This window comes from Cupressus sempervirens, chromosome 11 (genome assembly GCF_028749045.1).
Source record: "Cupressus sempervirens isolate cs-2001-9-10 chromosome 11, ASM2874904v1, whole genome shotgun sequence".
In the NCBI taxonomy this organism is placed as follows: Eukaryota; Viridiplantae; Streptophyta; class Pinopsida; order Cupressales; family Cupressaceae; genus Cupressus; species Cupressus sempervirens.
Genome location: NC_143128.1, coordinates 44969145 through 44982331, shown reverse-complemented (window position 1 = coordinate 44982331; position 13187 = coordinate 44969145).

Genomic DNA, 13187 nt, shown 5'->3' with positions numbered 1-13187 from the left:
AATTAAAGATGAGCTTGTCTCCTTAGATCCTAAGTCATATGATTCTATACAGGATTTCATCATCAAGGTGAATGAACTAAGGACGAAGCTTACTGATTGTGGGAGTTCTATCAAAGATGACAGATTGATCTATCTCATACATAACAAACTGCCATCAAAGTATTCTGCATTTGTATCTTCTTTTAACACCTCAAAGACTACCTTAGGGTTTGCCTATAAGAAAGTCACTTTTGATGACTATGTTGATCTATTGGATACTAGAGAAAAGAAGTTGAAATCAACGAGGATTCTCAAATCACATCAATCTAAAGCATTGGTGGTCAACAATGAGGGTTCTCAAATTCAGCTGGACAGTCTTCAAATCAAGGAAAGGGTAAGAAGAAGGAGTGGAAGAACAAATCAGAGGATACAGAAAAGACAACACCACAATCCAATCAACAAGGCAAGTCTTCCTCAAATTCCAACAAAAAGGGGGACAATAATAAGGAGAAGAAAAAGTGTGCTTATTGCAAGAAGAACAGGAGTGTTATCTTAAAAAGATTGATGAGTCGACCAATGTCATGAAGAAACATAATGTTCCATTACCTAATGGTTACAAGGATAACAGGTCTTCTTCAGATTCAAAGGGCAAAGGGCAAGCACTCATGGAAAATTCCAACTCTTCAAAGGAATGGATTTTTGACTCTGGTGCCTCACATCACATGGGTTCTTCAAAGGAAAATTTTTCTTCAATGAAGTAGTCCAAGGTACTGTACATCTTCATGGGAGATGATACAAAAATGGAAGTTGAAGGGAAAGGAAATGTGGAAATGGAAAATGAAGAGTTTCAAGATGTTCTCTATGTTCCAAAACTAAGTCCTAATCTCCTATCAATCTGCCAAATCACTTACCTTGGAGATGGACATAGAGTTGAGTTCCTTCCACACTCAGTAAAGGTGCACAGTCTAAAAGATGACTCATTGGTTGCAGTGGGGAAAGTGAATCATAACAAAAGGTTGTACTCTTTCTCCCATTTTGTGCCCAAGTCTCCTTCAAAGGCCTTGTTAACACAATCAAATTTAACAATGCAATTATGACATCAACGGTTTGGTCATCTTGACTTCTGCTACCTTCAGCAACTTTGCACAAACAAAATGGTCAAAGGTCTACCTCAAATCAAATTTTCCCATGGTGAATATCCAATAGATTCAGTGGATATGCATCCAGAGGGGAAGTTACAAAAAGGGAAGTCTTCAAGAGCACTAGGTGTTCTACAGATGGTTCACATGGTATTAGTAGGTCCTTTTGTAGTCAGCTAGGGTCACTACATACTTACCTTCGTTGATGACTTTTCAAGATACACTTGGGTCTATTTTCTTCATAGTAAGAATGAAGTGTGGACAAGTTTTTAGCCTTCAAGACTCATGTAGAAAAGAAATCTAGGAAAGCCATCAAAGTTCTAAGGATGGACAATGGAAGCATGTATGTGAATAGAAGACTTAAAGACTTTTGTAGACTCAAGGGCATTGATCTTCAGACTCCGCCAACATTTAGTCTACATAAGATAGATGTTGCAGCATTGAGGATCCACACACTCAAATCTATGGCAAGTTGCATGATAAAAGCCAAGTCTCTCGATCCATCGTTAGAATTTGAAGCAATCAGCAATGCCACTCACATTCTTAATCGATCTCCTCATCTAGCCTTAGATGAAAAGACTCCTTTTGAGGCATGGTGCAGTAGAAAACCTATTGTGACACACTACAGAGTCGTTGGATGTCTTATATGGGCAAAGATATCTTCCAGGGGATGCAAGGCACAGTCATCTTGTCCTTGTACCTTCATTGGTTATGAAGATATTATGAAGGCATATAGACTATATTGGATCCAAAGACACATCAGATCTTTGTGGAGAAGGATGTACACTTTGAGGAAAGATCAACAAGTTTGTCCTCTAATCCTCTCCACACATCATACTGTGTGGAAATTGGTAGTGACACCAGTGATAATGCTTCAACAGATTCAGACATGTGGGGTTTTATCGACAGTTATAGTGAGAGGTCACTACATCAATTCAATCCACATGCATACATGGCCACAGTGATAGGTCCAGCATAGCAGGGTACATCCAGTCTTCTAGGTTCAGCTTCAGTGTTAGATTTTGGGGATAGTATTGATGATCTGCCTCTTCTTCTTGATGAAGCAACACCTTCTTCAGTTGTCATGAGGGATCCATCTGACTCTCTTGTTCGTTCTCTACATGATCGATCCTCATAGGTTGAAGTGATTGTAGATACTTATGATTAATAGTTGCAGCAGGGTTCTTCATCAGTTGCAAATACAGATAGTTCATTGAGACAAGTTTCAGAGACATCTCTTATCCATGGGATTCTTTCCACACAAAGTAGAAGTGTCTCATTTGTACCCTTGGCCTTGTTTCTTTCTAAGGGGAGGAACACCATTCTACAATCTTAGATCAGCTTATTCATTAGAGCAGTCACGAGCAGACATTCTTCTTTGTAGGGGGGGAAGCCTATCCTATCTCTCTTCCTCTTCTCATCATTCTCTTATGTATATAATGGATGTATGTCATAATAGGGGTGGTCTTGATTACTCCATCCATCCATGCATACCTATTTATCTCTCTTTTTGGGGGAGGTTTTTTCCCATAAGGTTTTCCCTCTTTCTTTGCTTTATGAGAGATTGCATTGCATTATGTACATGGGTACCTAACATGGCCTAGTAGCCGGGACCCATCATGCATTTCATCCTAGATTTTGTAAGCTTAAGGGCATTCCCCTAAGTTGCACTTAAGGGGGGGTGTTGGTGTAAATAAGTATTCACTATTTACATTTACTTAAGTTTACTTAGGTTAATGCATTATTTTACTATTTTGCATTATTTTGTTATTTATTTAGGTGAGACACTTAGGATTTTGTGTACTTTCATAGAAGTACACAACTCTAATTAAGCACATGGTATCTACAACACTGGAGTTTGCATCATTCATTGAGTTTTCATGTAGACAACATAGTTATTCGCACTCACTATCAAGCACATGTTGTCCACACCACTGATTTGTGTGCTACACCATTGTAGGCTTATCCTCACATCATTGCACTTACTTTCGTGCTTAATGGAGGATAACCCATATCTAGTGGACATGTGTCTAGTTGTATGACTTATCATGATGCTGACTTCTATGCATTCTAGAAGCTCTCTTGAGGACTTTATATAAAGGCACTCCTACTGTACTCTTGATATGGCATATATGGCATATTGAATGAATCTATCATCATTCTGATCATACTCTCTCTTTGGTCTACAATTGTGCTTGTGTTTGAGTTCCTTGGTCTTGGGTGAATTCTGGCCTAAACCAGATTCTTGCACTATCAATCCCAAGAAACCCCTCAGCTTCTTAATAGTTTTTGGAATAGGTCATTCCATGATGGCCTTAATTTTGTTAGGGTCCACCTTTACTCCTTCATGTGAAACTATGTGTCCCAAATAATCCACCTCCTTAAGACCAAAAGCACACTTGGATGGCTTAGCATAGAGTTGATGATCTTCAAGTAATTGTAATGCTTAATCTACATGCTACAAACATTCTTTCCAAGTCTTGCTATAAATTAATATATCATCAAAAAACACTAACACAAACTTTCTCAATAACTTATTAAAAATAGAATTCATCAAATTTTGGAATGTAGATGGTACATTGGTAAGATTGAATGACATCACCAAAAATTCATAATGACCCTCATGAGTTTGAATTTTTGTCTTACAAATATCTTCCTCCTTAATCTGAATTTGGTGATAACCTGAGCTAAGATCTAACATGGTAAAATACATAGCTCCATTTAATTCATCTAGAAGATCATCGTGTTGGATACAATTGATTAATTGTGTATTGTCTTTGATGTTACACAAATTATATATTATTATCAGTCAGTACATGCTGAGCTCACTTGGGCAGTGAAGACAACTTTCTATGTCTACTGAGTGTTCCCGTGTTTGCCTAGTTAAGAAGGCATTGTCTACCGAGTTAACTCAGGTTTCAAAGGAAAGTTCACAAAAGATAAGTGTTAATGAAACTCACTCAATTAATAAAGGAAATGTTAGATGGAACCAGTGTTAACCAAGCTCACTCAGTTAAAAAAGGATCTTCATGAATATGCAGTGTTAACCAAGTTCACTTGGTTAACATAGTAAAATCATTTTGGCATGTTGAGTTTAATTAATTTATCTTGTTGTTCTAGTCGACTGAGGTAATGAATATTAGTTTTTCTAAGTTATATATGATCCAACTTGACAATATGAATGATATAAGTATAAGGTCAAGTTGAGAATTTGAAAGTGTGTAAGAGTGTGAATGCATGGAAGATTTTGAAGATCTAATGGTGTAGCAATGAAGCAAATCATAAGGATAAGCAAAATATCCTTGTGAAACTAAAAAGAAACATATTTGATCAGGAAGGATCAAGTACAAGCCATAATAGAGATCTGTAATCAACAATTTAGTTGCATCAGAAATCAGGTCATCTCATTGTTACTCTCTAAACATTGTAGTAGTGATCTAAATCTCTTAACAGAGTTGGCTTAACAACTATTTGTAAAACCTCTAACAAGGTGGCAGTTATATTGAATTGTCTAAAGACCTCTAACAAGGCCACTCCTAATAGGGTGATTAAATGCTTTAATAGGGTCACACCTACTAGTGTGTTTTGTAACCTTTAACAAGGTTGGCTCCTAATAGGGCTCACTTTAGAAGAGTGAAAATAATAACTAGTTGCAATTGGTGGTTTTCCCAAATTAGGTTTCCACGTTAAATCCTGGTGTCAATTGTGTTCATGCTATTTTCCATTATTTGTTTGCATCTAAGTTAAAATAATGGTAATCATAGGTAACATCTAAGTTTTAAATGTTAAGTACTTACCAAGCATATTTAGTATTTACCTAGTTACAACATTTTATATGTGTTTGTCGAGCATCAGCAGTATTCAGTTTTTAGAGTTTATTTTGTACTAACATCTAAAGGAATCTAGGATTTATTTTAGTGGTAACTAATTTTCCCCTCCCCTCTTAGTTAATCCTCTTATATTTCCAACAATTGGTATCAGATATTTTGGTGCTTTCAAAGAAGGTTTCAAGGAACTAAGCTAAAGATCAAGATGTCTTACAAAAGAGAAATTCTCAAGTTGAACAGACATAATTTTGCAGCATAGCAAGCACTTATGACGTTACATTTGGCTACCATTAGTGATTTAGGTTGTAAATATCTTGATGTTGAATACAAGACTCCCAATGAAACATTATCAGTTGAAGGTATTGTTGAAAAGAAGAATCATAACATCATGATGATTGATATTGCATCTGCTCTTAGTTATGCTAAATTTGATGAAGTAAAAGATTATAAAATAACTCATGAAATGTGGACTAAATGAAAAGACATTTATGGAGGAGATGACAATGTAAGAAGAGCTAAGGTTGAAAGTCTAAGAGGTCATTTTGATTAGATAAAAATTGGAGAAGATGAGAATATTACAAAATATGTGGAAAAAATCAAAGCAAATGTGAGCACAATCAAAGCATCTGAAGGAGACATTCAAGAACAAATAGTTGTAAGAAAGGTACTTAGAACTCTTCTTCCTATTTATGAAATTAGAGTGTCTGCTATTCAAGAGATGAGATGTGATCCAAATAATAAAATATCTTTGGATGCTCTAGTTGGAATATTAACAACTTTTGAGTTAGATAACTTTGATAACTATGTTCCTAGCTCAAAAGGTATCGAGTCTACATTTGAAGCTAAGCTCTCACTCAATAAAAAGAGTAAGAAATCAAAGTTAAATCAATCAAGAAATGAAGATAAAGAAATAAAAGAAAGCTCAGACAGTGATCTTGAAGTTGTTGAAGCCCTACTTGCAAGAAAGTATTCCAAAGGCAGAGGAAAGTACAAAGGTAAATTTCCTCTGATCTACTTTTCTTGTGAAGAAGTTGGTCACATTGCTGCAAGATGTCAAAATAGAGAAAACAAAGATGAAAAGAAAAGAAATAAGCATAAAGACAAGAACAATTCCAATAACTACAAGGAAAAAGGTAAGAAAATTTTGCTTTATGGCTAAAGATTCTGATAACATTGAAGATGAAATGGTATATATTGCAGTAAAATATGAAACTGATGATAAGGGAGATAAAATGGCACTTATCTCTCATGTTAGCAAAAATGATACATGGATTATTGGCAGTGACTGTTAACATCATATGACTGGAGACAAAGCAAAATTTGAGAAATGGAATATTAGGATGTCCAGGTAGTGTGAGATTTGGAAACAATGAACCTTGTAACATAGAACGGAAAGGATGTATTTCTTTGACAAAGGAACTTATATGTGACAATGCTTATTGGGTTGAAGTACTAAAGCATAATCTACTGAGTGTGGTACAATTGAATAACATTGAATTCAAGGTAGAATTCATGGATGGATAGGCCAAACTACTGGATGGAAAAGGAAATTTGATTGGATCTGGCAAGAAAACAAAAGGTAATCTATTTTATCTTGATCTCAGTGAAAGTTCATGTTTTATTGCTCAAGTAGAAGAAAGTTTGTTAAGGCACAAAAGACTATGTCATATAAACTTTGATAATCTAGTTAAGATAAGAAAACATAAAAGAGTAAGAGGTATTCCTAGTTTGAAGAAGCCTGATATGGGTCTATGCAAAAATTGCCAAATTGGTAAGATGAGAAAGACTAGTTTTAAAAGCAAGAACTATCAATCGGAAGAAGTCTTAGAACTTGTGCATACAGACTTATGTGGACCTGTTGGAATAGAGAGTTATAGTGGAGAAAAAAATTTCATTCTTTTTGTTGATGATTATTCTAGAATGATGACTATAATTTATCTAAAAGAAAAATTTGAAGCTTTTTAAAAATTCAAGTGGTATCTAGCAAGAGTAGAAAAAGAAACTAGAAAGAGATTGAAATGTTTATGATTAGAAAGAGGTGGTGAATTCATCTCCAATGAATTCAATAATTTTTGCATTGGAAGAGGGATCAAAATACAAGTATCAAGCCTTGGTACTTCACAGCAAAATGGTATAGCTGAAAGAAGAAATAGATTCATCATGGATTGTGCAAGAACACTGATGATTGAAAAGAATGTTGCAATCAAATACTGGAAGGAAGCTATCAGCATTGCAGTTCATACCTTGAATAGAATACAATTGAAGAAAGATTCAAATCAAACTCCTTATCAACTATGGTATGACTACAAACCAAATGTAAGTTACTTGAATGTATTTGGTAGAAAATGTTATATCTTGAAAGAATCTAGAAAAGGAAAATTTGATGTCAAGGGTGATGAAGGTATATTTTTAGGATACTCCTGTAGAAGTAAAGCATACAAATGTTTGAATTTATCTACTCACAAAATTATCGAAATTGTACATGTGAGAATTGATGAGTTTGCAAAAAAGAGTGAAGAAGAAAGTAGCGAAGAGCTAGAGGATTACAAAAGATTTGTTTACTATAAACCTAATACCCTGACAAATCTATCTGAGAGAAAGAAAGCTTCACCCCCCAAGTTTCCAAAATCTCCAATAGTTACCGAGTTGTAGATAGTGCAACCTAAGTCATAGTCTGAAGGACCCGAGTCATGGTTAGAAGCTACTGAGCTAGTTCAAATGGAGTCTTATGGACCCGAGTTAGAGACAATGGAACCTGAGCTAGATACTAAAGTTCATGATAAAAATAGTGGAACTCATTCCAAATCTAAAGAACCTGTGTTAGTAAGATATGTTAGAAGGCATCATGCACCTGATCATATCATTGGAGACAAATCTGATGGAACAATGACAAGAAGCAAATTAAAATGTACATGTTTACTTGTTGAATTTGAACCTAGAAATGTTAAAGATGCTCTGGATAATGAAAGTTGGGTTGAAGGAATGAATGAAGAAATAGAACAATAGAGAGGAACAAAACCTAGACTCTCATTCCTAACCCAAGGATAAAAATGTAATTGGCACAAAATGTGTGTTTAGAAACAAGTTGAATGAAGATGGAAAAGTTTCCAGAAACAAAAGAATATTGGTGTGCAAAGGCTATTCTCAAGAAGAAGGTATCAATTATGGTGAAACTTTTGCTCCTGTTGCAAGATTAGAAGGTGTTAGAACTCTACTAGCATATGCAACAGATAAAGGATTTAAAGTGTATCAAATGGATGTTAAATCTACATTCTTGATGAGGAAGTCTACATTGAACAACCAAAAGATTTTGTAGATCCTAAAAAAAGAGACAGTGTTTAAAAATTACACAAAGAATTATATGGTCTCAAGAAAGCTCCTAGAGCTTGGTATGAAAGACTTCATAATTACTTGATATAGATTGGCTTTCAAAGAACAAATGATAACAATAATTTGTATATCAAAGAAGGACCATACAAGAAGATTATGTTGGTAGAAATACTTGTTGATGATACCTTATTCACAAGAAATAATGACTTATACAAAGCATTTTTAGAAGAAACGAGTAAAGAATTTGAGATGTCTATGTTTGGAGAGATTAAATTCTTTGTTGGATTGTAGATTCAACAGAATAAAAATGGTATATACATTACTCAATCCAAATATATCATGGAGATACTAAAGAAATTTAGAATGGAAGATTCAAGACTAGTTGGAACCCCTATGTCTACTAGACATAGTCTTTCCAAAAATGATGATTCAAAGGAAGTAGATTAGACCACATACAGATCAACAATTGGAAAATTGCAGTATGTAGTGCATACAAGGCCTGAAATTGCATTAGCAATTGGTATGGTAGCAAGATTGTTAGCAAATCTCAGAGAAAATCACATGATGGCAATTAAGAGAATCATGAGATATCTAAAAGGTACTGAAGACTATGGCTTATGGTAAAAACTTATAGGTAATCTAGACTTAAATGTGTTCATTGATGTTGATTAAGTAGGAAGTATTGATGATAGGAAGAGCACTAGTGGTGGAGCATTCTTTCTTGGTAAAAGACTAGTGTCTTGGACAAGCAAGAAATAAAATTGCATCTCTTAATCCATAGCAGAGGTAGAAGATGTGGTAGCAATGATTAATTGTTCTAACACTATTTGGTTCAAACAACTCTTGGAAGGAATGAAGATAGAGATCAAAGATCCAATAGTCATATACAATGATAACATCTGTGCAATCAATATATCAAAGAATCTAGTGATGCATACCAAAATAAAGCACATTGCAATAAAATATCACTTCTTAAGAGAATTAGTCAAATTCAAATATGTGAACACAAAAGAACAGATTGTAGACATATTCACCAAGCCATTACCTAAGGATTAATTTTTGTATCTAAGAGGTAAGATAGGGGTCATTCCCCTATCTAAAGCTCACTAAATGAAGTTTAGTGATGCATTAACTAGAACCTGTTGAAGATCAATCAGTTGGTGTAGTATTCACAAGGGCATATTGCAAATGAATCAATACTTAAGCTACATTGATATTAATAGAGTTGTTGTCTTTGGCATGTGTTGTCAAAGAGGGAGAAGTTTACTATCATATCTCATAAGAAATTTTAATTAGAAGGAGAAGTTTTCTGTGAGAGGGAGAAGTATGCTATCATAGAGATGTCTATGAAGGAGAATGAACTTGGTAATAGTTGTTGATAGAATCTTTCTGACAGAGGGAGAAACTAAAGATAGAAAGAGTTCATACTGACAGAGAAAGTTATCATAGATAAAAAAAAAATCATTGTGTTATGACATGTTATGTTGCCATCAATACCAAAGAGGGAGATTGTTGGATACAATTTATTAATTGTGTATTGTCTTTGATGTTACACAAATGTCATATCATTATCAGTCAATGCATGTTGAGCTCACTCAAGCAGTGAAGAAATTTTTTTGTGTCTACTAAGAGTTCTTGTGTTTGCCTAGTTCATAATGCATGTCTACCAACTTAACTCGGGCATCAAAGGAAAGTTTACAAAAGATGAGTGTTAACCAAGCTCACTCAGCTAATGAAGGAAATATTGGATGGAACTAGTGTTAACCAAGTAACAGGAAAATAATTTTTGAGTTAGTGTCTACCGAGTTAGGTCGGCTAATGAAGGATTTTTTTATTTTGGCATACTAAGTTTAATTAATTTATATATTGGTTCTAGCCAATTGAGGTGATGAATATTAGTTATTCTAAGTTGCATATGAGTTGACTTGACAATATGAATGATATAAGTATAAGGTCAAGTTGAGAATTTGAAAGTGTGTATGAGTGTGAATGCATGGGAGATTTATCTAATGGTGTAGCAAGGAAGTGAATCAAAAGGATAAGCAGAATATCCTTGTGAAGTTGAAAAGAAATATATTCAATCAAGAAGGATCATGTACAAGCCAGAATAGAGATCTGTAATCAGAAATTTAATTGCATCAGAAATTGGGTCATCTCATTATTATTCTTTAACCATTGTAGCAATGATCTAAATCTCTTAACAGAGTTGGCTTAACAGCTATTTTTAAAACCTCTAACAAGGTGGTAGTTCTATTGAATTGTCTAAAGACCTCTAACAAGGCCACTCTTAATAGGGTGATTAAATCCTTTAATAGGATCACACCTAACAGTGTGTTTTGTAACCTTTCACAGGGTTGGCTCCTAATAGGGCTCACTTCAAAAGAGTGAAAATAGTAACTAGTTGCAATTAGTGGTTTTCCCAAATTGGGTTTCCACGTTAAATCTTGGTGTCAATTGTGTTCATGCTATTTTCTTTTATGTGTTTGCATCTAAGTTAAAATAATGGTAATCATAGATGACATCTAAGATTTTCATGTTAAGTACTTATTGAGCATATTAAGTATTTACCAAGTTACAACATTTTATGTGTTTTTGTTAAGCATCAGCAGTATTCAATTTTTAGAGTTTATTTTGTACTGACATCTAAATGGATATGGGATTTATTTTAGTGGTAACTGATTCACCCCCCCCCCCCCCCCCCTCTCAATTACTCTTATATTTCCAACACATTGATGACTATAATAGGAAACTTATCTTTAACAGTGTACTTGTTGAGCAATCTATAATCTGGACACATCCGCCAAGTTTCATCCTTCTTATGCACCATCACAATAGGTGAGGAGTAAGCACTTTGGATATGCCTAATAATTCTTGCCTCTAGCATTTCCTCAAAAAAAAATTCTATCTCACTTTTTTGTATGTGTGGGTAACTATAAGGCCTGATGTTTAGTGGTTGGCTCCCTAGAACTAGTTGCATGGCATGGTCATGATCCCTCTTAGAAGGAAGTCCTTTATGCATATATCCAAGAATCATTGAGTGATGATCAATTATTGCTTGTAAATATAGATGAGTAAGAGCATTAGATTGAGAGACTTGTAATGAGCATGGTTGGGCCACAAATCCATCCGCATCTTTCTTAAGAAAATTCTGCATTTGATGAGAGCTTACCATCTTTGGGAATTTTTCCTTCAATCACCTTAGCTCCACTACCTTTCCTTTTGAATTTCTTGTTGATGAAATTATGAGTACTACCTGAGTCGATCAACAGTACTACTTTCTACTTCTTTATGAAACCCACTACTTTGAGAGTTTGTGGTGTACTAAAACCTGAAAGTGCATGGCAAGAAATGATTGTTTGAGAATCATGTGATTCCTCACCTGACTCCCTATCCTCCTCTCGTATGGGATCATCCTCTTCTTCCTCACTTGGACCTTCAATATAGAACAATTTATTTTTACTATATTTATGCCCTCGACTATATTTTCTATCACAACTAAAACACAACCCTTTTACTCTTTTCTACTCAATTTGTTGTGGAGTCAACCGAGTAGGTTGAAGAAGAGAAGGTGTTGAGTATCCTTTTTCTCTTGTCACATTAGCCCCTTGCTTTCTAGGAATCAAGAACTTCTCCTCTACCTTGTATGCCAATATAAAGACTCATTTACTGAGCTAGGACAAAACATGTGTACCTCATGTTGAATGTGATCCTTGAGACCACCCAAGAATAAATCATTCAAATTCTCCTCTATAATTGAATCCACTCTTAAGGATAGATTTTGGAATTTTCTAGTATAATCCTTAACTGATCCTATTTGTTGAAGCTTAGCAAGTTGGCTAAAGAAGTTTTTTGTCACACTATTGCTATATTGTGCTTGGAGTTCTATAAAAATTGACCATGATACAATGAGATCCTTTTTCCTCCTATAAGTATAAAGCCAATGATACCAAATGAATTGATCTAGTTCTAGATATAAGGAAGCCATCATGACCTTTTGTCCATATGGGATTTGATGTACTTCAAAAAAAATCTCCATTTGATTTATCCATGTTAGAGGATCCTTTCCATCACATTTGCACATATCCACTTTGGTAAAAAAAATTCCTAGATCCCATAGGATTAATAAAATTTGTGCCATTATTAGTCGACTTGAAGGTTTCACCTTGATTGCTTGAGAGATCCTTCCTTTTTTCATTCATATAGGTGCTTAACATGCTTCGTATATTTGATATATCTCCTTGTAGGTCACACAAATCCCTCTTGATCTCTTTTTTGAACTCACTAAGATCCTCATTGGGATTACTATCCTCTGTTGCTTCCCAATCTTGATCAGAGGATTTCCTCAATGTGGTAGCATTCTTTTTGTCTTTTGTTAAAGGCCCTATCATGATGGAAAGCAATATTTTTGAAATAAATGACACAAATGAAATGTAAATTCTCTGATTTATTTACTTATTTTTTACTATAACTTACTAGGGTCAAGATACCCTTACTCAGAAAAATCCCATAAAAATTAACAAATTTGTTGCCTTGAGAGAGAATTTTCCTAATTTTGCAATATCTTTCTTATTTTATTTTTAAAAATTTCTCCAAGCTTTGAAATTTAGGCTCCTCTACTATGTATTCAAAAACCCAATACAAGTTATACTCCAATTCGGTAGGATGTGAGAGATATGAAGATCTCAATATTCTCTTCAAAAACCCTTTAAAAATATTTGAAAAATTCACTAAAATCTGAAATTTATGCTCTTCCCAAAATTACCCCAATATTGAGAAAAAAAATCTTGCCTCTATGGTGCCAAGATCATGCTCTGATACCACTTGTAATGAAATAACTTGTACAATAGAAGAAATAATATGAAATATTATATAAATACTTGATACTAACTAAGAGTAATAGGCCACTTCAAAT